General features: G+C 42.0%; 1 protein-coding gene across 2 annotated transcripts in view; it reads left to right on the top strand.

Moving 5' to 3' along the window:
• Positions 1-1960: 1960 nt before the first annotated feature.
• Positions 1961-27662, top strand: part of smurf1 (SMAD specific E3 ubiquitin protein ligase 1) — a 163489-nt gene continuing 137787 nt past the window's right edge. For both annotated transcript variants that reach the window (XM_038819403.1, XM_038819401.1), the window contains exon 1: positions 1961-2228. The gene's annotated coding sequence lies outside the window, so the exon portion shown is untranslated. The remainder of the gene's footprint in view (positions 2229-27662) is intronic.

Raw genomic sequence — 27662 nt, 5'->3', positions numbered from 1 at the left:
AATCACAAATGTTCTTGAACACATAGCCCATGTTGGTACTCTGTTGTTGTACTGAGCGAGTGTGTATTGTATTTTGGATGAGATATGAAAGGGAACCATATCTGCTCTTTCAGATGGCAGTAAAATTCCTTCTGACACTATTCAAAGAAGTGCATTTATTCATCACCTAACAACTAAAAATAGGTTATCTGATTGGCACCATATTGCTCTATGTGGGGCCTTGGTATGCACCGGTCAGCGGTGTCATTTCCTGCATGACAACAATGAATAAACTTTCAAAGAATTATAGTTGCTGAATCACAACATGCAGTCATCTGAAATTACTGTGTGCCTTTATGATCTGATAGTATGGTTCAAATATGTTTTTTTTAAAATCCTGGTGCATCTTGTGGTCTGGAAAATATGCTAAGTAATTGGCAGTAAAGCATTTTGGAATGACTGGAAGCGGTGAAAGGTGCTGTATGAATACAAGTCTTTCTTGCATTTATGTATTGGTAGAATTATGGAACAAATACAGTGCAGGAGGCTATTCAGCCCGTCGAGTCTGCACAGTGCTACCCTAAGCAGGCTTTTTCCCTATCCCTGAAACCCTATTACCCCACATAACCCACACATCCCTGGCCACTAAGGGGCAATTTTATCATGGCCTCTCTATCTAACCTGCACAATTTTGGACTGTGGGAGGAAACTGGGGATTGGGGAGGAAACCCACGTAGACATCAGAGAAGGCTGGAATTGAACCTGGGTCCCTGGCACAAATGAGGCAGCAGTGCTAACCACTGTGCTGCCCCTAAAGATCAGTTGTGAAAGTGGGAACATTAGGGGAGAGAGGTCTTGTGATGAAACTTTTCAGAATTGTTATTGTGCAGGCCATTTGGGGCATTGTGTCTGCACCGGTTCTCCAAACCAGCATTATGGCTTTGTGCCATTCCCCTACCTCTTCACCGTATCTCTGCACATTGTTTCTACTGAAGTCATGACCTCTTGAATGCCTATGTTAAGTCTGGCTACACCACGCTTCCAGGCAGTGCATTCCAGACCTCGACCACTCACTGTGGAAAGATTTTTCTTTCATCGCATTTGCTTCTTTTGCAAATCACCTTAAATCTGTGCCCCCTCATCCCAGAAGGGAAAAAAACCAGGAGAACGGGGAAATAAGAATTCTGTTCCAAACAGATTTTTTTCTGGGGTGGGGCAGGGTGCGGGGCTATTAAACCCTTCTGCTACTTACGGCCAACCATACAAACAGAGGCCCTGGGGGAATGTGACTGCCTGCAACCCTGATGGGCTCTCGTCCACTGTCACCCTTATACTGTACTTGAGGCCTGCCACAACTTGTGGGTACTGCAGGGACGGGGACATTGGAAATATTATTTATTTAAATCTGATTTATGGTGCGGTCCATATTCTCATTAGTCATCTCTCTCTGATAAAAGGGCACTTTGACTTGACAACTCCCTTCATTTTCTTATTTAAATTTAGCGCACCCAATTCATTTTTTCCAATTAAGGGGCAATTTAGTGTGGCCAATCCATCTAGCCTGCACATCTTTGGGTTGTGGGGGGCGAAACTCACGCAAACAGGGGGAGAATGTGCAAACTCCACACGTACAGTGACCCAGAGCCGGGATCGGACCTCAGTGCCGTGAGGCTGCAGTGCTAACCCACTGCGCCACCGTGCTGCCCTGACAACTCCCTCCATGATTCGTCAGGAAAGGGTGAGAGCCAGGCTAAGTGAGGGTTTTTAAGGTGGGCCGTTGCCAAGTGCAAAATGGGTAAATGCCTTGTGCTCTCTCTGAGCTTCAGGCTGAACGACAACGACGCAGCCATCCGGGTAACGCTGGGAAGGGGAGTCCGCGCGTACGCACGGCGGCGTCGTCAGGTCAGCGCGCCACCGCTGTGCGCGCGCGTGTCTCCTGACGTCAGCGCGCCGCCGCGGCTCTGCGGGTGCGCGCGCTGCTGCTGCTGCCGCCGCCGTCAGTTGTGTCTCGTGCGAACGCTGGATGGTGTCGGGGGGCCCCCGGGAGTGCGTTTAGCCCGCTTTATTAATTACTTACTTCCTAAAAGAAAGCGGAAGAAATCCAACTCGCTCTCGCTCTGAATATATGTTTTTACGACTAGCGTGCAGGAAAGGACCAACCTGCTGTGGAAAAAAAGGGGATTTTTTCTAAGTAATGTCGAATCCCGGAGCTCGACGGAACGGGTCAAGCATCAAAATCCGGCTGACAGGTAAAAGAAGTTCAGTTCGGGCAAATGTTTGAGATAATTTCAGCTGCGCACAGAACCGCGGAGGTTGGAGCCACCGGGGCGGAGGTGGAGAAGGAACAGGGAGTTTGTTAAAGCGGCGCCCTGCTTGTTTGTTTGAGTTGCTCGGTGCCGGGTTGGCGGCGGCGGCGGCTTCTCCCTCAGTCCAGACAAGGCGACCCGAGCCACTAGCGGCGCATGCGCGCTGGCCGCTTCCTGTCCCAGTCAGCCATTGATGGGGGTGGAAATGTCCATCTCACTCAAGGCTGGCTCATCGTTTACAGTATGCACACAAAACCAACTGCACCGCGATTGGGAAATGTGCAGCCTTGTTCCTCTTGTTGCGCAACCGCGTTTTTAACCTCCACTGTGTGTGTGGGAAATGAGATTTGGAGAACTTAAAAGGCACCCAGTGTTCCCCCCCCATTTCTAGATGTAAACTTGCACTTCAAACTGTCAGATGTATTGAGGCGCTTCTTTTTATTTTTGTTGTGTGTTTATCAAATATCACCGCAAACCATACAAGCACTAATGTTAAAGAAAACATGATCATTATTGTTCAATTGGTTAATTTTATAGATTTTCTGTTTCATGGTAAGAATGCATGCAAGTAAAATGTTTAACCAGCAGACTTTTAAAGTCTGTGGCATTCATTTTACACACTAGAATTAATATCAATAATACAAATTGGGAGGAGGGGTATGTAATTTGGTTCTTTGCGCATTGTCTACCATTCAACAAGATCATGGTCAAACTGATTCTGGCCTTAACTCCACATTCAGCCTACCTCACCACAAGCTTTTACTCCCTTGTTAGTTAAGAATCTCTCTACATCTGGCTTAATTGATCCTGCATCCACCATTCTCTGGGCGAAGAGAGTTCTAAAGATTCATGAACTTCAGAAAAAAATTCTTCTCATCTCTGTCTTAAATGGGTGACCCCTTTTTTAAAACTGTCCCTTAGTTCTAGTCTCCACAAGGGGAAACATTTTTTTCAGCATTCTCTCTGTCAAGTCCCCTCAGGTTCGTATATGTTTCAATAAGATCACTTCTCAAACTTCTTGACACCAACAGATATAGGCCCGGCCTAACTGATCTTTCCTTGTAAGATAACACCCCTATCCTAGTTGTCAGTCAAGTGAACCCTCTCTGAACTGCTTCTGATGCATTTATATCCTTCCTTATATAAGGAGTCCAAAAATGTTCACGGTACTCTTGATGTGGCCTCGCCAATGCCAGTACAACTGTAGCAAAACATCCCCACCTTTATATTTCATTCCCCTTGCACAGATGACTATATTCCATTTGCTTTCCTAATCGTTAGTTATACCTGCATACTAACTTTTCCTGATTTGTGTACCAGGACACCCAGATTCCTCTGTATCTAAAGTTCTGCAGTCTCTCCATTTAAATAATGTACTGCTTTTCTATCATACGCCATCTGCCAAATATTTGCCCATTTGCTTAACCCAACTGTGTCCCTTTGCAGACTCTTTACGTCCTCTGCACATTATTTTCCTACCAATCTTGTGACATCAGCAAATTTAGCAACCATATATTTGGTCCCTTCATCCAAGACATTGATATAAATTGTAAATAGTTGATGCCCCAGAACTGATTCTGTGGCACTCCATTTGGTACATCTTACCAAAGTGGAAAATACCCATTTATGTCCTATCTCTGGGTCCTGTTGGCCAACCCATCCCCTACACCATGTACTTTTATTTTATGTAGTAATCTTTAATGTAGGACCTTGTCAAATGTCCACTGAAAATCGAAGTAGAGAACATCCCCAGGTTTTCCTTTATCCATGTTGCTTGTTATTTTCTCAAAGAACTCCAATAAATTAGTCAAACCTGATTTCCCTTTCAGAACACCATGTTGACTCTACTTGATTACTTTTAGAGTTTCTAAGTGCCCCATTATAACCTCCTTAATAATCGATTCCAACAATTTCCCTACAACAGATGTTCAGCCAACTGACCTGTAGATTCCTGCTTTCTGCCTCCCCCTTGCTTTAATAGAGGATTCACGTTCACTATTTTCCAATTTGATGGGACCTTGCCAGAAACTAGGGAATTTTGGAAAATTAAAACCAGTGCATCTATCTCCGCAGCCACTTTTAAGATCCTAGGATGAAGGCAATCAGAACCTGGTGACCTATTAGCTTTTTAATTCTAATAATATTCTCAGTACTGTTTTACTGGTGATTCCCTCCCTTTTACCTCCTGGTTTATAATTATTTCTGGACTGTTTTTTGTATCCTCTGAAGTGAAGACATGTAATGAAGAAAATGTTCATTTCATCTGCCATTTCAATATTTTTCCATTATTAATTTCCCATTCACACTTTCCAGAGGACTAACACTCACTTTACTTTTTTTTTCTTTTTTAAATTCCTGCAGAAACTATCTGTTTTCATATTTCTAGCTAGTTTTTTTCATACTATCCTCCTTATTCATCTTTCGTAATTTTTTGAATTTTATTTCTTGTCCAATCTTCTGATCTGCCACTCATCTTTGCAGAATTATAGGTTTTTGTAATTTTGATGCCATCTTTAACATCCTTAGCTAGCCAAGCTAATGCATCTTTCCCCTACGGTCTTTCTTTCTCGCTGGAATGTATCTATTCTGAAATATCTCCTTCAATGTCTGCCACTGCATTTCTGCTGACCTATCCCGTAACCTAATTTCCCAGTTCACTTTCGCCAACTCTGTCTTCATGCCCTCTTAATTGCCCTTATTTAAGTTTAAAACACAAGTCTTGGATCCACTCTTCTCAAACTGAATGTGAAATTCAGTAATATTTCACTGCTACCAAGGGGGGCCTTCACTAGGAGGTCTCATTACATATTACCATATACAATATTACCTGCTCTCTGGTTGGTGCTAAGTCATGCTGTTCGAGGAAGCTGTCCTGAAAATACAATGTACTCTTTATCCAGGCTACCTTTGCCAATATGATTTGACGAATCCATATGTAGATTGAAATTGTCCACGAGTATCACTGTATCCTACTCACAAGCCCCCATTATATCTTCTTGCATACCCTGTCCTACAGTGTGGCTGCTGTGAGATGACCTATAAACCGCACTCACAAGTGACTTGTCTTTACTCGTTCCCATCTTTACCCAAACTGATTCTACATCTTGATCGCCGGAACTCGGGTAATCTATCTCTATTGTGTCCAGTTCATCCTTAATTAACAGAACTGCGCCACCACCTTTCCTACATTCCTGTCCTTCCTAAATGCCACGTACCTTTAATATTGAGGTCCCAGTCTTTTCATCCTGTAGCCATGTTTCTGTAATGGCGATCGGATCATACATATTTATTTCTATTTGCGCTGTCAATTCATCTATTTTGTTATAAATGCTACATGCATTCAGTTCTGTCATTTTACTTTATTGTGTACCTCTAGCCTTATCTGCTGATGTACTCTTAGGTTTGTACCCCCTATGTCTTCTTTCCATGCTCTGGTCATCATTTCCCTTATCCAACCGTGCTCTTTTGCTTTGTCCTCGCTACTTAATTTATCACATTCCAGACTTGATCTCTTGCCCTCACTGTTTAATTTGAATCTCAACCACCCTAGTTATATGACTCGCTAGGACACTCATGCCAGCACGGTTCAATGCCCCATGAATCGCAACCAATTCTCCCACACCATTCTTTGAGCCATAAATTTGACACTAATCTGATTTACTCTGTGCTAATTTTCTGTGGCTCGGGTAGTAATCCAGTGATTATGATCTTTGAGGTTCTGCCTTTTAATTTAGCCCCTAGCTGCTCATATTCCCCCACAAGAATCTCTTTCCTAGTTCCGCCTATGCCGGTGGTACCTATGTGGACCACCACCACTGGAACCTCCCCCTCCCACTGCAAGTTCCTCTTGCAGATGTTCTGCACCCTGGCACTGGGCAGACAATACCGCCATCTGAGCTCGCACTCTCAGTCTCCGAGAAATGTCTATCCTCCTGACAATACTGTCACCAAGCTTGAATGACTTGTACCATGGTGCCATGGTCATTTTGCTCAACCATCCTGCAGCCACCACTGTTTTCCATACAGACTGCAAGGACCTCAAACCTAATGAACAATTGTCAAGGCTGAGGCTCCTCCACTTTTAACTTATGGGTCCCCATATCTGCCACATTCGCAGTCGCGTCTCCTGAACCTAACCATTGACCAAATCATAAGACTCTATCGAAGGGGTGTGACTGCCTTATGGTACATTGTGTTGAGATAACCCCACCCCCCTCCTGATGCATCACCGTGTCAACAACTCTGCCTCAAACTCAGTGACTCTGAGCTCAAGCCACAGATACTTATTGCAGATGCGATTGCCCTGGATAACCCCGATGTCCAGGATCGTCAGCATTCTGTGGTTGCAACATATCTTGCCCTGCCATCTTTGTTATGTGTTAATTAATTTATCTTAATTTATAATTAATTAACACTGCTACTCCTAATAACCTTTTTCTATTTCTATTAAACCTTACTGCAACTAATAAAACTTCACAATTTCTAATAAATTAGATGAATTTTGAAGATAAATGAGCAAAATATTCACCAATCAATCACATATCTGTTTTCTACGATATCATGATCAATAATTATAATGACCAGTGACTCGGATGAAATATACACTGGATTGTAGGAGATGCAAGCGGTGACTGTCTCTAAAATTTGTGTTTCTCAACACCTGTCAAATAAATCTTCCTGTTTTCAACAAGTCTCGGATAAAATCATCATTTGTGTTTGTCAGCTCTTTTCTAATATTTTTTTAGGTAATATCGCTAACCTTTTACTTAAATTGAGCGCTAAATGTATTATGTGGGGCTACATGAACTCTGAAGCTTTTTGTGTTTATGTTGACTTGTTAATACATTTAAGCTATATTTACTGTTTTAGACAAAATCTGATTGCTATGGCAGGAGATAAACAATTAGTCTTATAAATAAAGATTTCTTCTTCAACTTTGACTTTCACTCCTTTTGGTTCAGTGAAGTTGAATTCATCAGCATTTTCTGATTTGATCAAACTTCTCAATTCTTGTTATAAAGCTTTTTGATGTTTTGTTTTAGCTAACACTATAATTTAGTTTAATTTGCAAAAGATAACATAGTATTCCACAGCAAATTGCATGCCATATATTGTCCATTCGTCAAAAGAAATTACATATAGAAGATCAAAGTGAACGTCACACCTGCTGTCAGTTAATTTTCAAGTTGTCTGCCACAGATCTTACTTTCTATTTCCTCATTGTTTTATTTTGGTAATTTGAATTTAAAAAAAATTGTTTTGCAGAAGAAAAGCTATTTCTGTTGAACTTAATAACCGTCATCAGATGGCATCCCTGTTCATATATTATTTCATGCCATACTTAGTTATTTTTATTTGTTTTTGGAGTGTAACCCATCCTAAATTGCCCTGGTAACGTGATAGACCATCTTGCGTCAACTTAGCCCCTGTGGTAACGTTGGCCAGTTCATGCATCTTGGAGATTGTAGCTGCAATACGACCACGGATACTGAGTTCAAATGCAGCGGTGCTAATCAAATTAACTTCTTTATTCTGGATGGTGTCACGCTTCTCAAGTACCGCTGAGGTTGTATTTAACCAGTGCGTGGTGAGTATTCCCATATGTTTCTCACGTGAATCTTGCAGGTGGTGGGAAGACTTTGAAAAGTCATAAGTTTAGCTATTCATCCTGGTCAAGGATGATGCCCTACAGGATTTTGATGACGTGTGCCTTAGCCATGATCATGCTGTTCAAAGTCAGGACAGATTGGTGAACTTTTACTTCGTCTCAGTGAGTAATCGCAAATCTATGGAACAGAGATCTGACTATTTAATTCCTGAATCTTCATCCTCCAGATAGTTCCCAATGTCTGCATCAACACGGGATAACTCGGGTTTATCAATGTATGCTTTGTCAGTCTCTCACATCTTCACACTCAACCTACATTGGATATACAGTACAGAAACAGGCCATTCGACTCAACTAGTCTACCCCAGTGTTTATGCTTCATTCAAGCCTCCTCCCATCTTTTTTTTGTAAATCCATCAATGCAAATCTCTATTCTCTTCTTCATTCCTTTGCATTTGTGTTGTATTTCTTGGGTTAAGAAATGCTCATTTGTGTATTAGAAATTTTTCTTTCACTGCTGGGACCAGGGTTGAATTATCATTCAAGCCAGTATGAAAGAGTTCTGATCTGCAGCTAAAATTATATTCATTAGAGTTTAGAAGAGTCAGGGAAGGGATCCCATGGAAACACAAAATTCTAACCGTATTAGACCGGGTAGATTAAGAAAGAATGTTCCTGATGGTGGGGGAGTCCAGTGCTAAGAGTCATAGTTTGAGGATCAGGGTAAACCTTTTAGGACTGAGGTGAGGAGAAATTTCTCCATCCAGACAGTGGTGAATTTGTCACAAAAGGTAGCTGAGGAGAAAACATTGTGTTATTTCAAGATGGAATTAGATGTAGCTCGTGGGGCTAAAGGGATCAAAGGATATAGAGAAGGTGGGATCAGGGTATTGAACTTGATGATCAGCCATGATAATGAATGGCAGAGCAGGCTCGAAGGACTGAATGGCCTCCTCCTGCTTCTATTTTCTATGTATGTTTCTAACCTTTGAATCCCTTACTGATTAAAAATCTGTCTATCTCAGTGTGATGAATGTAAACATTTCAGATATATTTTATTATATGTATTTGGTGCAGTGAGTGTTAAAAGCCTGGGTTAGTATGTGATGACTGTAGTAATGTTGAAAAATATATATCCTGCTTTGAAAGTCAGCCAGGCTTTGTGGCTACAAAATGAATAATTAAAGCATTGTAAAAGTTGGACTAACGGAATTTTGTTTATATAAATAAGGTCCCCTGGGGAGTAGATAATTAGAGACATTGGGCATGATTTAACTCAAAAAATGCAGAGTCTGTTCTGGGGGGTTAGTGGGGTTGGGAATGACCCCACTATCTGATGATACTGTTGCTATTTCGGGCCTCGGTGGAATCCAGATCGTGGCGTCTCACTAGATCTGGTTAGATCTTGCGAGGCGGAATGGAGTCAGCAATCTCGGGGAAGACCTTTCCAGGGATCTACCGGCTGATCATCAAGTTCAATACCCGGATCCTACTTTCCTGTACCATCCCAATTCCGGCGTGACATGGCCAGTAGATAGTGCCCATTGTGTTAAGCCACAGTAAGATGATGTAGTTAATACAAGGAGCTAGGGACTGAGGCAATCAGATGTTGAGTTTCAGTTTGGAGTTTAATTAAAAATATATGAACAAACCAGCAGCTTCTCTCAAAACAGTGAGTTATCGATTTTCTTGTGAACAGGACAGGAGCCTTTTACCAAAGGCTTGCAGGTTAAATAGTAGTCTGAGACAGATAAGAAGTTGCATGCTGTTTCTTGACCAGTTTCCTCTCTCTCTTTCTCTCTCACTCCCTCTCTCCCATCAGTCATTTAAAATGGAATCTGTGCTTGCTAACTGTATTTAAAAGGGATTTTGACCTGAGATGGGTTTTGCTTGATTAGAGATAAAAGATGGCAGATAGGAGTGTTTTGTTTAATTGTTAAAGATTGTTTCGCTGATAATTGTAAACAAAACGATTTTCTTGTATGTTGTTTAAGTTTGAGTAATATTGTGTTCGTAATAAAGTTTGTTTTAAGATAACATATCCCAATTTGTGAATGGAGTCATTCCTGGAGCATAGTATCCTTTCCTCTCAGTCTTCCAAATAAAATAAAATATTGGGGTTTCTGTCCATTATCCTTGCAACTATTGGGATCTGGTTCGGGATCGTACTATCAGCCATGAACATTCTTAATGATCCAGCCTCTACAGCCCTATTGGTGGAAAATATTTTTCCTGTTGTCTTGTTGAACACATTTTAAATGTTCCACTTCATCGTTTGCCAATATTCTCGCCCACTTTATTTTCACGTATATTTCAGATCTGTAAACTGAGATTTCATGGCAATAATAATTGACATTTTTATTTTGAAAACCTCATCACAGGCATTTCATTGGTTTATAATCTTCTGTAAGTGAAAAAATGTCCAAATTTAACTAATGCTCTTTTAGATCCAGCTGATGCTGCTCATGGACTTAGGTTTTGCTTATCCGTATCTCTAGAATCACGGTGGTTTCTGCACTGGGCATCCAAACTTCAGCTTGTTTGGATACTGGTAGGGAGCTTTGACTATTGTGCTGTTCAGATTAACGTGGCCAGCGAGTTCCAGGCCATGACTACTCACTGTAGAAAGGCTTTTCCTCACATTCCCTCAGCCTCTCTTTCCCAGAATCTTATATCTGTGTCCCCTTGTCCCTGTACCATCAGCTAATGGGTGGAGCTTTTCATTGTCTACCTTATCTAAGCCCGTCTTAATCTTGTATGTATTTATCAAATCTCTCCTTTGCTTCATGGGAAACATCGCCAGCCTTTCTGACCTAACCTTTCTGACCTGACCTAACTGCAGGTGCTGGTTTAGCACAGTGGGCTAAATAGCTGGCTTGTAATGCAGAACACAGCCAGCAGCGCGTGTTCAATTCCCGTACCAGCCTCCACGAACAGGTGTCGGAATGTGGCGACTAGGGGCTTTTCACAGTAACTTCATTGAAGCCTACTTGTGACAATAAGTGATTATTATTATTATTATAACTCAAGCCCTCCCATACCTGGAACCATTCTGGTGAATTTCCTCTGGCTACATATTGTTTGCATTCTCAGCAGTCGGAAATTTTTTATTGATTTTCTCTGTCTTCCCTCAAATTGTAAATTGCACTTTCTGCTCGAACTTGTGAAAGCAGGGTATTTTTATTTGTTTCACATCTGCACAAATAGTTCTGGGTTCAATCCTTTCGATGTTTAATTTGAATAGACTTGCATCTAATTCAGAGAAAAAAAGTTGAGTGAGATTCTCACCTTTACTCAAATGGTTGAAAATCATGTTTCTGTTAGTTTTTTAAAGTTGATTTAAGAATATTAATCTCATTTACTTTCTGACTGTTACTGTGAAGGATCACAAAGTGATTCTGAGCGAATACTGTATTAATGAGCTACATCAGCCCCTCAATTCCCACTGCAGTACAGCACTAAGCTATATGGAATATTGTATAAGGTCTTCTCCATTATGTTTACTGACTATTGTCTGAGCAGTAGTTGACAACATTTGGTCTTGACATAGTGGGGTAGGGAAGAGAAATATGCTTGGCCACTTGTTCTTTCTCCCAAGTGTTGTCCCCTGAAACAATGCATTGCAAATGCTGGGTGGAAATGGATGGGTTTAATGATAATGCTTAATAACAATATTCATCATCCAAGCTGATGTGTGAATGGTATTTGAATGGAGTAGTGTTGGACTGCCAGAGCTGATAGAATTCCAGAAAGAATTGAGAAGGAGAAAAGAAGAACTTGGTGAAGTATGAAGAGATGAGCTACATTATACTCCGACATGACAGTTTGTCAGTGCTCAACAAAATTAAGGATGCAAGTCGTTTACATGATTTAATTTTCTTCTCCCGGCCCCACTCTAAATGAGCTGCTGATATGGAGATGAATTTTTTTTTTGTTTATAAGTTTAGAATATCCAATTCATTTTTCCCAATTAAGGGGCAATTTAGTGTAGCCAATCCACCTAGACTGCGCATCTTTTGGGTTGTGGGGGCGAAACCCTCACAAACACAGGAAGAATGCGCAAACTCCACACGGACAATGATCCAGAGCCGGGATCGAACCTGGGACCTCGGTGCCGTGGTGGAGATGAATTTTAATGAATCTATTTTCACATTTGTTGGAATCAACTGTATTACAATATTGGGAGCTTTTTCATCAGGATGGTATAGTTTTAAAGAAGTTAAATTGCACAGCACTTCCAGTACTGTTTGTTAATTGTATATTTACCCGTCTTGCCATTGTTTACCAAAGTTAGATCATAGCAAGCATTATTGGGCCTTGCTGTCTTCTGCCAAAACTGCCCACTATTTCAGGAACATCTTAGAATGCAAAGATAAAACACCCAACTTTTTGCAACCCTCTCTATAAATTCCTCTTTCATGCACGCCCCTACTATCCTTGCCTCCAGTGATGTGCAAGAAGCTCATGGGCTTCTTTGTTAATAAGATTGGGATTATCCATTCGGCTGCCTCGGTTTCCCTTCCTTCTCTTGCTCACTAAAACCAAACTTATTCCAAGATAGTCAGAGCTGGCTTAGGGGATAATAGTGATCTTGGTGACAGCTCCTTTGTCTCTGAAAACTATGATGTGGAGATGCCGGTGTTGGACTGGGGTGAGCACAGTAAGAAGTCTTACAACACCATGTTAAACTCCTTCCTCAGGTGAAGAAGCAGTGCTCCGAAAGCTAGTGATTTGAAACAATCCTGTTGGACTTTAACCTGGTTTTGTAAGACTTCTTACTTTGAAAACTATGACACCCATCTCTCATTCCTTCATAAGATCACTGAACTGGTTTGTGCTTCCCTGCTCTGTACCGGTATTTCCTGTAACTCCATGTTTGGATCTCACCAGTAAATATTTTACACTCATCATTGCATTGAATAGGCCCAATCAAAGTCACAAATGCCATTTTTTGTGACATGTTTTGCACTTTTCATTCTCGCCCTTCTTGACTTGTCTGCAGACTTTGACAGTTAACCAAACAATGCTCCATTGCTGCATCACTGTTGTCCAGCTCAGTGAGGCTGCCCTTGTCTGTTTCCATATTTGCCCTTGCAGTTGTCACCTGAGAATTCCTTGCGATGGTTTCTCTTCCTACCCCTGCACTGTTACCTGTAGGATCTTTGGATATTGTATCCTTGGTTTGTCATCTCCATGTTTTACAAATGCAACATCAGTTTCCGTATGTATGCTGATGGTGCAGAACTTTGACTCCACCATCCCTTCTCTCAAGCCCTGCAAGCTGTCAAGCTGCTTGTCTAATATCCAGAGAACTCTGAAATTGTTTGTCCTATCTCCCCCCCCCCCCCCCCCCCCCCCCCCCCATGGGAATGTAGCTCAGGTGTACCCAAGTTATCTCCTTTTAAAAGGCATCCTATTGTTCTGTAATAGTTTTACCTGCTAATCTATACCTGGGACAGATCTGATCTCATCCCACTGAAATTGGTCCTCCTTGGGTCTAGTAATTTTACTTTAGATTGCTCCTTGTCCTTTTCCCTGGATAACCTAAACTGTATGATACTGTGATCACTGTTCCCTAAATGTTCCCCAACTGGTGCATGAAACACTTAACCTAATTCTCTAGAACCAGGTCCAGCAAGGCCTCCTTCCTCAATGGCCCGGAAACATACTGATCAAGAAAATTCTCTTGAACACACTTCAGAAACGCTTTTCCTTTCACTCTGTTCTTTAAATGATTACTGTCACAGTCTACATTAGGATAATTGAAGTATATGAATAGATTTGAATGTATGCCAAATGAAGAGCATCAAATTTTTGCATCACTATGACTACAATTACGATATTGCACCTAGTTAATGTGTTATTGGTTTCTAAACCAGTGTTGGGCTTATTCATTTGTGTCCTCATTTTGAATTTATCAGAATTTGTTAGATTGCTGCTATCATTTGTCCAGTGCTTGAACATTTTTAAATACTTTATTCTTACAGTCTAGCCTCTAAAATTACTACAATCGATAGTATGAAGGCAATTAAAATATGGATTTGGAGTTAGCAGAATAGAAAAATGCAAACTTCCTTGAAGTGCTGCTTCAAAGGGTGGAATTCAATGGAAAAATTTCTAAGTTCATTTGTAGTGGGTTTTTCAGGGAGTTTCCCGCTGGCTCTAACACCAAGTTCCCCACCACTATCCAATGACACTTAGTCACTTTTTTGGGCCCTGGGGAGTTTCGCACTGGTTTAGGCCACACTTAGAATTTTTTTCAGCACTGGGGAGCTGAACTCTGAGATCAGGCCATGATTTTGAAAGGGTGCCCCGATCTCTAAGTGAGCTTGTGGGTCCCCCGCACTTCTCACTCATGGACAATGTCACCCCCACACATAGGCACTAACCCCCCCACCCCCCTCTTCCCCAAGTGAGGACACCCTGCTATGGGGTTCCTGGAGGTCTCCACTCTTCAGGCGCCCATCTTTTCCACCCAGCGACCCCGACTTACCTGCCATGCACCCCCCACCATTCAACCACCCCCACCCTCCTTTCATGGCAGAGCCCCCCCCCCCCCTCCATGGCCCCTGACCCTTGGCAGTGCCACCCTGGCACCCTTGCACTGGCACCCAGGCAGTCCTCCTGTCAACTTGGCAGTTCCATCCAGGCATCTTGGCTGTACCAGGGTGGCAGTGCAAAGTTCACAGCTGGGCAGTGCCAAGGTGCCCGCATTCCAGGGGGAAGGCCAGGGAGCCACACTGCACTGACCCTGACTAGGCCCAGGAAATTCCCTGGATGCGGTTTGTGTGGACCAGTACTTAACAGCGCCCAGCTGTGGCCTTGCTGGGGAGACTGATAGATCTCGGGAGGCCGGTAGATCCTGAGTAAGCTCGCTGAAGTCGTGCCGTTTGGTCGTGCCTCTTTTGGGCGTGATTCTGACTCCGCAGCCTCATGGAACTTGGGTAGATCCCGCGGGGCATGAAGGCTGCCGGGAAACCCGCAGGAGGCCTCTTCTGGCATCCACTGGCTGCACCGCTCTCGAGCAAGTGTGCAATGCAACCGGTGGATCGTTCCCAAAATTAATACAATTAACTTTTGGTTCGTGCTTACTGAAGATTTCTTTTATGTTAAAAATATATAAATCTTCCTCAGATAGCAAAATGATTGTGTTTTATAGTTTTCATCCTCAATTGTTAGCAGAAAACGGTAACCTGATTTTGATTGGAATTTTAATTTTGAGATTAAATTTTCCTTTCCTTTGTTCTATTTGCTTTGTATTACTAAATAAGCAAGCACAAACATAATAGACAAAAAATGCAGCCTGGTATCCTTGTTGTTGTTGTGATAAATAATTTGAAAATCTAGCCTTCCATTGGAATGTTTTAGGTTGCCTGACCCAGATTAGTTTGAGTAATTTCAGTGAAACCTGATTCTGCAGTAAAGACCAGGTAAAGTTGCTATAGTCCCAGGTGACCATAGGCTGCATTCCCCTTTGAAGGGGAGAGATGATTGGTGGTGATGTAACCTGAAGATCACCACATTTCAGTCCAGGAGCTAGGTTGAGAAGGCAGACCTTCACGAATAACCTTCTACTTCTATCTTCTACTGTTTCTATAGTAGCAGTTATACAAGTACTGCACGGGAATTACATTCATTGAGGGACTAATAGTGCAGATAACTTTTGCTGCTACATAAATTTGTGCCTTCCGTTAACATCTAAACTAGGGTTCCGTTTCAATAAATTTAGCCAAGTGGCTCATCAAACTTCCCTTTCTTAAAATGTGGCGTTACCATTACAAATGGGTGTAGACAATTTTATTAATGACTTAGGGTGCATTTTTATTTCTTCAATGCAGGGACTACATGCTGCCTAGTTTCTGATGGCTTGCCTATTGGCCATTCTCCAAACTTAATGTGCCACCCGACATAAGCACTGAACTATACCAACCACAATAATACCAGGCTGGATTACTGGTCCATGCCGAGTTAGCTTCATCCAAAGTTCGAGGCTAATATTGTCCTCATGGAGACATGAAATCTACAGAAAAGCCAGGTTTTCCATTCTTGCCCACTGATTTTAATACCTGCTGAAAACCGGTGATTCCAGTGGTTGATTGTGCCAATGAAGCTCATTTTTGATCCTTTCAGTGAAATTCTACATGCCAAATAACTGATCCTTTTCTTTTGTATATTTTTGTTCAAGTACATCATCTCTCATTTCCTGCCTTCTTAATTCACTGACCTCCCTAAATCTCTGTCTCTACATCTAACTTCTACCAGTATTCATCTCCTATTCTTGGTCATCTCCCATAACCTGTCTACTCCCGTGTTCTCAATTTCTGATGAGGCCATCCATACCACTTGCTTACATTGATCATGACCCCATTCTCTTCCCTCCTTTTGCTTCTGTGTCTGAGCTGGAAAAAAATTCCCAAGTCACTTCCAGCTTTACAGTCAGGGTCCCACTTGCATGACTTTGGCTCTCCGTTTGCCATTATACGTCTGGAGCTGCCTAGCCTTAATCTTTGCTGCTCTTTTTCCCAGCTAAACTTTGATTATTTCCCACTGGGCTGGTGCAATGTTAGTCCTTCGTCTCTTTCAAACTTGAGATACAGACTTGATCTTATCTGGTTTGGCTAGCCACCACAGGATGTGCCTTCAAGTCTCACTTTCATCTGCCAGGCAGTCAGGATCATCCTGGAGAACAAAGAAAAGCATGTCTCCTTAAAACAATCTCCATGGCCCGTGCTCTTACCCTCATGCTTCCATTCTTATTACTACAATCATAGCCAGAACATCTGCAACAATAAGCTTCTCATTTGGCCCTAAAGATTCACCCTTTATCCTTCCAGTTCATCTACATGTGCAATGCCAACATCTGCAAACATGGTGTCAGCTTCTAGGTTGCCCACAGGCAGCTGTACCTTCTCATCACTCTTTCTCAAATTCCCCATCCCCTTCACGCTTTTTCTTGTCAGTCATCCAGTCTTGGGGGAACTGCTTTTCTTCAATGCTTTGGGGAGACCAACACCATGTCTTTTGTCCCTGACGTAAATTCAGCACCTGTGCCACTGATCCTGTTCACTATCTCGACCACTTATATTTGATATCCCATATCTTCATGATCATAAATACTACCCATTCTAATCCAGTGGTCACTAAACAATTCCTCTCTCATCAGCACTCTCCACCTCCCCATTTCTACCCTTCTCCGTGACCCCATCTTTCCCTTGTCTTGTTCGCAATTGCCCTCCCACTTCACTCTCATCTCTTTTTTATTCCCAGTTTTGATTCGGTTAGAATATAGAACACACAGTGCAGAAGGAGGCCATTCGGCCCATCGAGTCTGCACCGACCCACTTAAGCCCTCACTTCCACCCTATTCCTGTAACCCAATTACCCCTCCTAATCCTTTTGGTCACTAAGGGCAATTTATCATGGCCAATCCACCTAACCTGCACTTCTTTGGACTGTGGGAGGAAACCGGAGCACCCGGAGGAAACTTGCGCAGACATGGGGAGAACGTGCAGACCCTGCACAGACAGTGACCCAGTGGGGAATCAAACCTGGGGCCCTGGCGCTGTGAGGCCACCAGTGCTACTACTTGTGCTACCGTGCTGCCCAAGGTTGCGCAAGGTTGTCTCCTTGCTTCTTAGCTCTGTTTGACATGAACAATTCTGTGGTCTTGGCTTTTGTGTGTAATGCAGTAGTATGAAATAAATATAATGAAACTTGATGTTGGAAATGATGCAGTTATACAGATAGGATGGGTTAGTACTTTGGGCTCGAGTGTTCAAAATGTTCTTTGGCATTTTTTCATAGTGCAAAAAAAGCTAAAAATGACAGAAAATGATGCTGTTTATCTCCCATCTGATTTTAGTTTCCCTTGTGTAAAGGCTATTATGATCCAGCTGTGCAGGAATATAGGTGCTATGGTTAATCATTCTTTAAAATCAGTGAAGTTACCAACAATGTACTTTATCCATTTGTAACTTCTGAAGTCTCTGGTCTTTGAGATATGCATTGGGAATTCACCTTGGTGCCAATTAAAAATATTTTTCCACTGATATGTTTTTTTTACTAGTTCACAAGATCTGAAATGGTCAAAGGTGCTTCTGACATGTGCTATTTGAAGACTGAGTATAGATATGCTTTTCATAGAAAGAAGATAAACTAGCAGCTGTCGCTATAGTAAGACAGCAATTGATGTAGTGGCACTGCATCTTAGCATGAGATTTTCCACGCAACCTGCCGCGAGTTTTATGGTGGTGTCGGCGACCCTCAATTGGCTAGTGACGGGATTTTCTGGTCCTGCCGTTGACAACAGGGTTTCCCGTTGAATGCACCCCTCGTCACTGGGAAACCCATATTGTAGGTCTGCTGTTGCCAGGATCGGACGATTCCACTGGCATGAACATCTGTAAAATTCTGGCCTAAACGTTAAAAATATTAATTTAAAGGGAACAGCCATGTTTTTCTTGATTTGATTTTTGTTAACCATTTTAAGAAATACTGTATGTTTAATGTTATTCTGATTTGACACAAAAACATGACAGGAATTATATTGCAAGTTTGGAGCTGTTTTGCAGGTGGGATTTTGCCTTGAACAAATGGAACTTATAGAAATAAAATTAACAACTTTGGAAGTACAGATAAGATAAATTAACATTTTGCGTGCAGGCCATTTGCAACTTTTCGTTTTTGTCATCTTGAATTTTATTACAACTTAAATCCTGTTGTGCATTTTACTTTGGAGAAATGCAGAACAAGGGGGAAGTCAACCATCAGACATTTTTCTGCAGTAATGCACTTGACTAAATAATACTTAGTAATTCAATATCTGAATGGATATTCATCATACTTTTGAGTATAAATCTTTGTATGAATAACAGTGTGATGGTAGATTAACTTTATGCGACGTGTAATGATGTCCTCAACATTTGCTTCATCTAACTTGGTTGCTTTAATAAAGGTTACATAACCTGGACAATTTTAGTTAAATAAAGAGAATAGCACCAGTAAAATGTTGTTTTCGAATCATACAACACCGAAAAGACCAATCGGCCCATCGTGTCTGCACCGTTCAAAAATAACCACCTATTTTAATCTAATTTTCCAGCAATTGGCCTAAAATCCTTGTATATTTTGGGATCTCAATTGCCCATCAATATCCTCTTTGCAACCTCCTTTGGTCCTCATTTAATTACCAAGCATAACATTTTGCTATTGTCTACAAACTTGGGTACCGCTATTTGCTAAACTTATATTTCAAATCACTGATGAACAAAAGTTATCCCAGAACAGATTCTCCTCTTGGTCACTACTATTGTATTCAATCCAAGAAATTTAGCATAATTGCTCTGTTTTTTCACTTCTAACTAGTTTTTTATTCAAATTTGCTACCTTCTCTCTAATTTCATGGCCCTTAATTGTTTCTAGTCTCCCACGTGGTACCTTATCAGAGGTTTTAAAAAAGTTAATGTGTCGCAAATCCACTGGATTTGTCTTTGTCGCCCAGAAAAAATTCCTTTCTGTGGCCTCTTTGGCACTTTGCTGCAGCTTTGTAGTGCACATTGCTTCATACGTTTCCACCGTGTGTCTTTATTTCTTACCTTTCCCAATATGTCTGAAACAGCTGATACTTTGTAGGAGAATTGAGTCTTTCCAAATCAGAGTTGTAGAGTTTTACAGGATAGAAAAAGGCCCTTGATCCCATAGTGTCTGCCAGCCATCAAGCACCTATCTACTCTCATCCCATTTTCCAGCACTTGGCCCATAGCCTTGTACGCTATGGCATATCAAGTGCTCATCTAACTACTTCCTAAATGATATCAGGGTTCCCACCTCTACCACCTTTTCAGGCAGCGAGATCCAGGTTCCAACCACTCTGGGTGAAAAGATTTGTGTCTGATCTCTAAACCTCCTGCCACTTACCTTAAATCTATGCCCCCAGGTTATTGACCCCTCCGCTAAGGGGAAAGGTTCCTTCCTATCCACTCTATCTTTGCCCCTCATAATGTTATACGCCTCAATTCAGCGCCCCCCTTTCACAGTGGATCTTGTGTAAGACACCCCAAAAGGCTAACAATAGTTTTTTTCTGTATCTTCAAGAACCAAAGTCACTATTGAAAATAACAAGCCTTTAACAGTGTCATGCTTATGTTTGGTCTGTGAGTCTATGTATTTTTCACATTCTGAGAAAAGCTATGGAAAGGAAGGAGCACCAATGTATTGTTCTCCTTGAAACCAAGAATGAAAATGGGTCAAAAGTAAACATTTCATGAAATTCTTCAAAAGTGCTGTGAATTTTACAGAGTAATTATACTACCAGAGAAAATGAAAAAAGACTTGCATTTATACACAGTAATGTCTCAACGTTCACTGGGGATACATTCCAGGAAAATCTCACAAAAGGCACAATCGCAAACGGCGAACATACTTTACAATGGGAGTCAATGAGGTAGGCTCCAAAATTCCTCAAATTTTGACATGTATAAAGGATCAAAGGCAATAAAAACTATACTCAATACATATAAAGTGAATTTTGCTGTAGAAATTGTTTAATAAAACAATAAAGCAAGAACTGTGATCAGGAATTAAATGGCACTGGTGGAGCAAATGGAGGAGGAGTTTAAGAGGTGGGACATGCTGCCGCTGTCTCTGGTGGGTAGGGTGCAGTCAGTCAAGATGACGGTGCTCCCGAGGTTTCTGTTCCCGTTCCAGTGCCTCCCCATCCTTATCCCGAAGGCCTTTTTCAGGCAGGTTAACAGGAGCATTACGGGATTTGAATGGGCGCACGGGACCCCGATGGTGAGAAGGGTGTTTCTGGAGCGGGGCAGGGATAGGGGGGGCTGGCGTTGCCCAACCTCTGTGGGTATTATTGGGCTGCCGACGCAGAGATGGTGCGTAAGTGGGTAATGGACGGGGAGGGGGCAGCATGGAAGAGGATGGAGATGGCATCCTGTGTGGGCACGAGCCTAGGAGCGCTGGTAACGGCGCCGCTGCCGCTACCTCCAACGAGGTATACCACGAGCCCGGTGGTAGCAGCTACCCTCAAGATTTGGGGGCAATGGAAGCGGCACGGGGGAAGGTGGGGGCCTCGATGGGGTCCCTGATACGGGGGAACCACCGGTTTGTTCCGGAGAGAATTGATGGTGGGTTCCTGAGTTGGCACAGGGCAGGTGGCAGGAGGCTGGGGGACCTGTTCATAGATGGGAAGTTCGCGAGCCTGGGTGAGCTGGAAGGGAAGTTTGGGCTCCCCCAGGGAACACCTTTAGGTCCATGCAAGTAAGGGCGTTTGGCAGGTGGCGGGATTCCCTCTGCTGCCGCCGCATGGGGTTCAGGACAGGGTGCTCTCGGGGGTATGGGTTGGAGAGGGCAGGATCTCGGAAGCGCACCAGGTGATGCAGGAGTTAGACGAGGCCTCGGTGGAGGAGCTGAAAGGTAAATGGGAGGAGGAGCTGGGTGAGGAGATTGAGGAGGGGACGTGGGCGGATGCCCTGAGGGTGAACACCTCCTCTTCATGTGCGAGGCTTAGCCTCATACAGTTTAAGGTGCTGCATAGGGCTCATATGACCGGGACAAGGATGAGTCGGTTTTTTGGGAGTGAGGACAGGTGTGTTAGGTGCTCTGGGGGCCCAACAAACCATGTCCATATGTTCTGGGCATGCCCAGCGCTGGGGGAATTTTGGAAGGGTGTAGCAAGGATGGTATCAAGGGTGGTAGGATGCAGGGTCAGTCCAGGCTGGGGACTCGCAATATTTGGGGTTGCAGTGGAGCCGGGAGTGCAGGAGGCGAAAGAGGCCGGTGTTCTGGCCTTTGCGTCCCTAGTAGCCCGGCGGAGGATTCTTCTTCAGTGGAAGGATGCGAGGCCCCCAAGCGTGGAGGCCTGGCTCAACGATATGGCGGGGAGGGCAGCACGGTGGCACAATGGTTAGCATTGCTGCCTACGGCGCTGAGGACCCGGGTTCGAATCCCGGCCCTGGGTCACTGTCCGTGTGGAGTTTGCACATTCTCCCCGTGTCTGCGTGGGTTTCACCCCCACAACCCAAAAGATGTGCAGGATAGGTGGATTGGCCATTCTAAATTGCCCCTTAATTGGAAAAAATAATTGGGTACTCTAAATTTAAAAAAAAAAACGATATGGCGGGGTTTATTAAATTGGGGAAGGTTAAATTTGCCCTAAGGGGGTCAGTGCAGGGGGTTTTGCAGGAGATGGCAACCATTCCTAGATCTCCTGGCAGAACGGTAAAATCAAAAGGTCAGCAGCAGCAGCAGCAACCGGGGGGGGGGGGGGGGGGGGTCTCTTTGTTTTTGTTTTGGGTTGAATCTTCGCTAACGCCGGGTGTTTATTTATTGTTTCTCTTTTGTATATATTGGGGGGGGGGGGGTTGTTCTTTTTGTTCTTTGAATTTTCTGTTACTGTTTTCCTTTTTGTGAAAATGTGAAAATTTGAATAAAAATTATTTTTAAAAAAAAAGGAATTAAATCGCAAAAGGGTGCACCCAGGTGCAAACTATAACCGACAACATACATGTAGTCAGTTTTTAAAACATAATTGGGCATTTTTTCTTTCTTTTTGGCATTTTCTAAAGTTGGTTTCTACTTTTTATGTTTAAAATCATGGATAAGTAAACATTTGGGCCTGGTGTTCGAAGACTTTTGTGTGGATAAGCAAATTCATGAAAGAGGAAGTCACGAATAGCAGGACTTTGCTGTAGTGCATTTCATGACCACAATGCACTTTACAGACAGTGACTTACTTTTTTTTTGATGTGTAGCAGCTGTTGTAACATAAGAAGTATGGAAGTGAATTTGCGCGTAGCAGTTCCCACAAACAGCAATTTGATGATGACTGAATAATCTGTTTTTTTTCTGATATTGATTGATTGGGGGATAAAAAAGATAAATGTTACCAGAAATATCTGGGATAACTCCCCTGTTCTGTGGATTGTAGAGTTAGGAGTTGTATGTTAGTAATGTCTTACATTGTGAATAAATCTAAAACTTATTAAAGATTGACTTCTTGGTTCCTCCTTCACCAACTACCTGTAAAAAGTTAACAGATGACACCTCTGACAGGGTGGCACTTCCTCTGTACTGCACTGGATTTTCAGCCTAAATGTGCTCAAGTCCTGGAGCGGGACACAAACCCACACTTTATGATTCAGAAGTGAGAATATTGCTAATTGAGCCATAGCTAAGAACAAGACATTTTATGCACATTTATAACACCTGACATCGCAGCATTGGCAAATACAAGGTTAAACTCCATCCATGTAAAATAAAAGAACAATTCAACTAATTACTCAGTCAGTTACTCTGTTAAATGCTTACTGTATATGCTTTTTTAGATGCTGGCAGGTTAATTTTCCTTCTCAATTGGTTTTGTTAGCAACACTTTGGCAGATGTTGTTCATAATAATAGGTTAAGTGAATTGGACATTCTGAATTCGCCCTCGGAATGTGGCGAATACGAGTTTTTCACAGTAACTTCATTGCAGTGTTAATGAAATGAAAATGAAATGAAAATCGCTTAATGTCACAAGTAGGCTTCAAATGAAGTTACTGTGAAAAAAACCCCAGTCCTCACATACCAGCGCCTCTTTGGGGAGGCTGGTACGGGAATTGAACTGTGCTGCTGGTCTGCCTTGGTCTGCTTTAAAAGCCAGCTCTTTAGCCCTGTGCTAAACCAGCCCCAGTGTAACGTAAGCCTACTTGTGACAACAAAGCTTATTATTATTATTTTCCTTCTCAATTGCTTTTGTTAGCAACACTTTGGGAGATATGTTGTTCATGTGAGTAGCTTCATGTTTTCAACTCTCTGGGTAGGCTCACGCCATACTCTTAGTTTACTGGAGCTGAAGTAAAAACTACCTGAAACTAAGATTATTTAGAGCACATTGGCTGCATAATTATTGGAATAAACTAAGATTATTATTGAACCTAGCCACAATAGCCATCCATCTAATTACAGAACAAAATTGAATTCCAGAGCTTCTGGACAACGGTATGTTATTGATAGAGTGAAGTAAGAGTAATGTTGGAGCAGAAAACTGAACTACAAGCATTAGCCTCATCTTTTCTCTTCTTTGGAGGTCTAGTAGCTCTCGATAACCGAGGCTCTCCAGTTGTCTTCATGACATTTCTAAAAAAGGTTCTGATGCCATTAGAGATATGGGGTTGCCTGCTTAATATTAATTTACTATGTAATATTGCCAGTATGAATACAGCACTACCTGTATCTTGCAAAATATTTTGAAGATAATCAATAAAAAATTTTTTTTTTTGCAAATTGGCATTCCACGTTAACATTGTTCACTTCTAAATAATTTTTTTGAGGCGGGAGGCTAAATTATGTTAAGAGTAACCTGGGATATCTTTTTTCTTTCTATGTCTTTGATCCTCTTTCTGCTCTGCCACCTCAGGGAAATACTTGGTCTCTACTCAAGAATGTCTGTATTGAAGATACATTCAAGCTGAGAATTCACTTTGTACAACATATAATTTTGATTGTGAATCACTGAACATTTAGTAATTTAATTTTCCCGCTTGGTACTGACTCTTGGAATGTATTTTGGAAATTTCAAATCAAAGGATTATTCTACAAATTGGTTAGTAATTAGATTTTTTTCCCTTTAGGAACAGTGTACCTTCAAAGACTGACCACGCAAAAGTTTATTGTATGTGGAATTCCCTCTTTCTTAGTTGTTAGAACATGATACAGTCAAACTTTCAATGAATCGCCCTAAGATGTTATTTGTTGAGCTTTTAAAAATAATGCAGCAAGTTAAGACTTTTCAGGCATCTGCTGGTGTGCACGCATTTCATCTGAAATCAATGAAAAAAAAATCCAGTTCATTAGATAGCCTGGAGCAAGTTTCCAGTTTTGGAGAGTGCAATTTCTCGCACCTCTAATTCTTGCATGTTTCTTTGCCTTCTTGCTATATTTAACCTACGTAGTGCATTGTAGCTATTCCATATGCTACAAAGTAACTCTTAATGTGTATCAAAGGTCAGGCATTTTTTGGTTGGGGAGCTGCTTTTCCTATTCTCTATCTCTGCTCTCGTTTTCAAGGTATTCTTGCTCGGTTACATCATTGCCTCATGTCACAGCATTTTATTCTTTCAAAAAAAGATGATGGTGAGTGGAGTGGTGAGCTCTGTTTCCTCTTGGTGGCTGCATGGGGTGGCGGTGGCACAGTAGTATTGTCACTGGACTAGTAATCCAGAGACCCAGGTTCAAATCACACCAGATTTGGTGAAATTCAAATTCAATAATAATTAGGAATTAAAAGTCTGGTGATGACCATGAAACCATTGTTGATTGTCGTAAAAAAAAACCCTCTAATTCACTAATGCCCTTCAGGAAAAGAAATCTGCCATCCTTACCTGGTCTGGCCTACATGTGACTCCAGACCCATAGCAATGTGGTTGACTCTTAACTACCCATTGAGGGCAAGTAGGGATGGGCAATAAGTGCTGACACAGCCTGCAACGCCCAAGTCCTATGAATAAATAAAAAAAAGTTGTGACTTTCAATATGGACAGTGAGTTCTCTAAACCAAACTGAGAAAAGTATTAATTCATTTTCACTGCCATTGGAGCACTGTCGCAAATTATGTTAATGAATCTGTATTGGTATTCAGTCAACCCAGTGATTGTTGGGATGCTGGGTAAATTATCTAAAATGATTTGTGCAGAATCTTGTACCTTAAACAAAAAACAAACTGGAAATGTAGGTTACATGACTGTGCATACACAGTAATTTATTATTTTGAGACTACATGGTGTTGATGTGAAATGTTATGGTCTGTATTGTATTGATGTCAGTTATGTGTTATGCATTAGCATCTGATAAAACACAAAATAGTGAATGTTTTCGACAGATCACTAGAAATTCTTACCCAGAACTGGGAGGACAAAGTAAGCAAGTCCCTTTGTCGCAAAAACAGAAAATGTTGGAAAATCGCAGCAGATCTGATCGCATCTGTGGAGAGAGAACAGAACTAACGTTTCAGTCTGGATGAATCTTTATTATAATCTTTATTATTGTTACAAGTAGGCTTACATTAACACTGCAATGAAGTTACTGTGAAAATCCCCTAGTCGCCACACTCCAGCGCCTTTTCGGGTACACAGAGGGAGAATTCAGAATGTCCAATTCACCTAGCAATACGGTTTTGGGACTTATGGGACGAAACCAGAGCACCCGGAGGAAACCCACGATGACACGGGGAGAACATGCAGACTCCGCACAGGCAGTGACACAAGCCGGGAATCGAACCTGGGACCCTGGCACTGAAGCAACAGTGCTAACTCAGAGCTCTGACAAAGAGTCACTCAGACTCGAAACATTAGCTCTGCTCTCTCTCTCCACAGATGTCAGACCTGCTGAAATTTTCCTCATTTTCTGTTTTTGCTTCGGATTCCAACATCCGCAGTAATTTGCCTTTATCTCAAGTCCTTTTATAAGACTGACTAATATATAAAGGGAAGAAAAGAACATGTATAAGTTACTGGTTTAATATGGCTGCGTGGGTTTTCTCCGGGTGCTCCGGGTTCCTCCCACAAGTCCCGAAAGATAATTTGGACATTCTGAATTCTCCCTCCGTGGACCTGAACAGGCGCTGGCTGGAAAGTGGCGACTAGGCTTTTCACAGTAACTTCATTGCAGTGTTAATGTAACCCTCCTTGTGACAAGACATTATTATTTTTATTGATACTGGTAAATAGAAGACCAATGAATACATTAATAGCTTGAGCATGGATGAAAAAAAAAAGCAATGGGAATATAAATATATGTTAGAAACAGAAATTATCTTGGTTAACTGCAAAAATATGTGGTGACAAAAGAGTCGAGATTATACAAGAGCTTGAGTGAAATTTTGGGGAAACTGACATGAAAACAATGAAGATGGCTGAGATACAAAAAGAAAGAACAATCTGGCTTTATCTCGTGCCTTTCATATCATAGAACATCACAAAGCACTTTGAAGCCAGTGAAGTACAGCAAGCTCTCACAAACATCAATGTGATGATGTGTTGTTCGTTGAGGGATAACTATTGACCAAGATCAGGTCATTGGGGAAACCTTCCCTGTGATCTTTTACATACACCTGAAAGTATAGTTCCATGAATCTTTTACATCCACTTGAAATATTTCCGTCTTGTCTCCAAGCACAGTACATCCGTCAATGCAGTACTCCCTCAGCAATGCACACCGGTGGTGTGTCAACCTTTGTTATTCTGCTCAAATCCTGCAGTGGGACTTTTATAGCACAGATTTCTGACCTGGAGGTGAAAATGTTACTTACTGTGCCATGGCTGTCACCTGGTTGCTGAAATCAATGTTCAGGCCAAAACGTCTGCAGAAGAAAAATGAACTGTTGCTCTTGAAGTTTCTGTTGAGCTTGACCTGCAACAATGTTGTAACAAAGATGGTAAGATAGGATTAAGAGGTTGAAATAATGCTACTGAACATTTTGGTAGCTAGCCAAATTATACTGTGCCAAGATCATAGATGAAAAAGGCCATTAATCCATCCAGAGGGCTTCACAGCTCCCTGCCCTGCCTCACCCTTTTGCAGCACACAATTGTTCGTTCTACAGCTTTTGCTTCCATTACAAGTGAACACTGATTTTATGGAGACTGTCAGTCCTTATCAACGTCTCCTTGTTGTCACAAAGCACACTGATGTTATCTGCGAGGGTATCTCAATTTGGAACCGGTCTGTGGGAATGTATTTAATTTTGGTGTGAGGAGACAAATAGAATCCCTACAGTGCA

Source organism: Scyliorhinus canicula, chromosome 15 (genome assembly GCF_902713615.1).
Source record: "Scyliorhinus canicula chromosome 15, sScyCan1.1, whole genome shotgun sequence".
Classification (NCBI taxonomy): Eukaryota; Metazoa; Chordata; class Chondrichthyes; order Carcharhiniformes; family Scyliorhinidae; genus Scyliorhinus; species Scyliorhinus canicula.
This window is presented reverse-complemented; position numbering and strand designations above follow the sequence as displayed.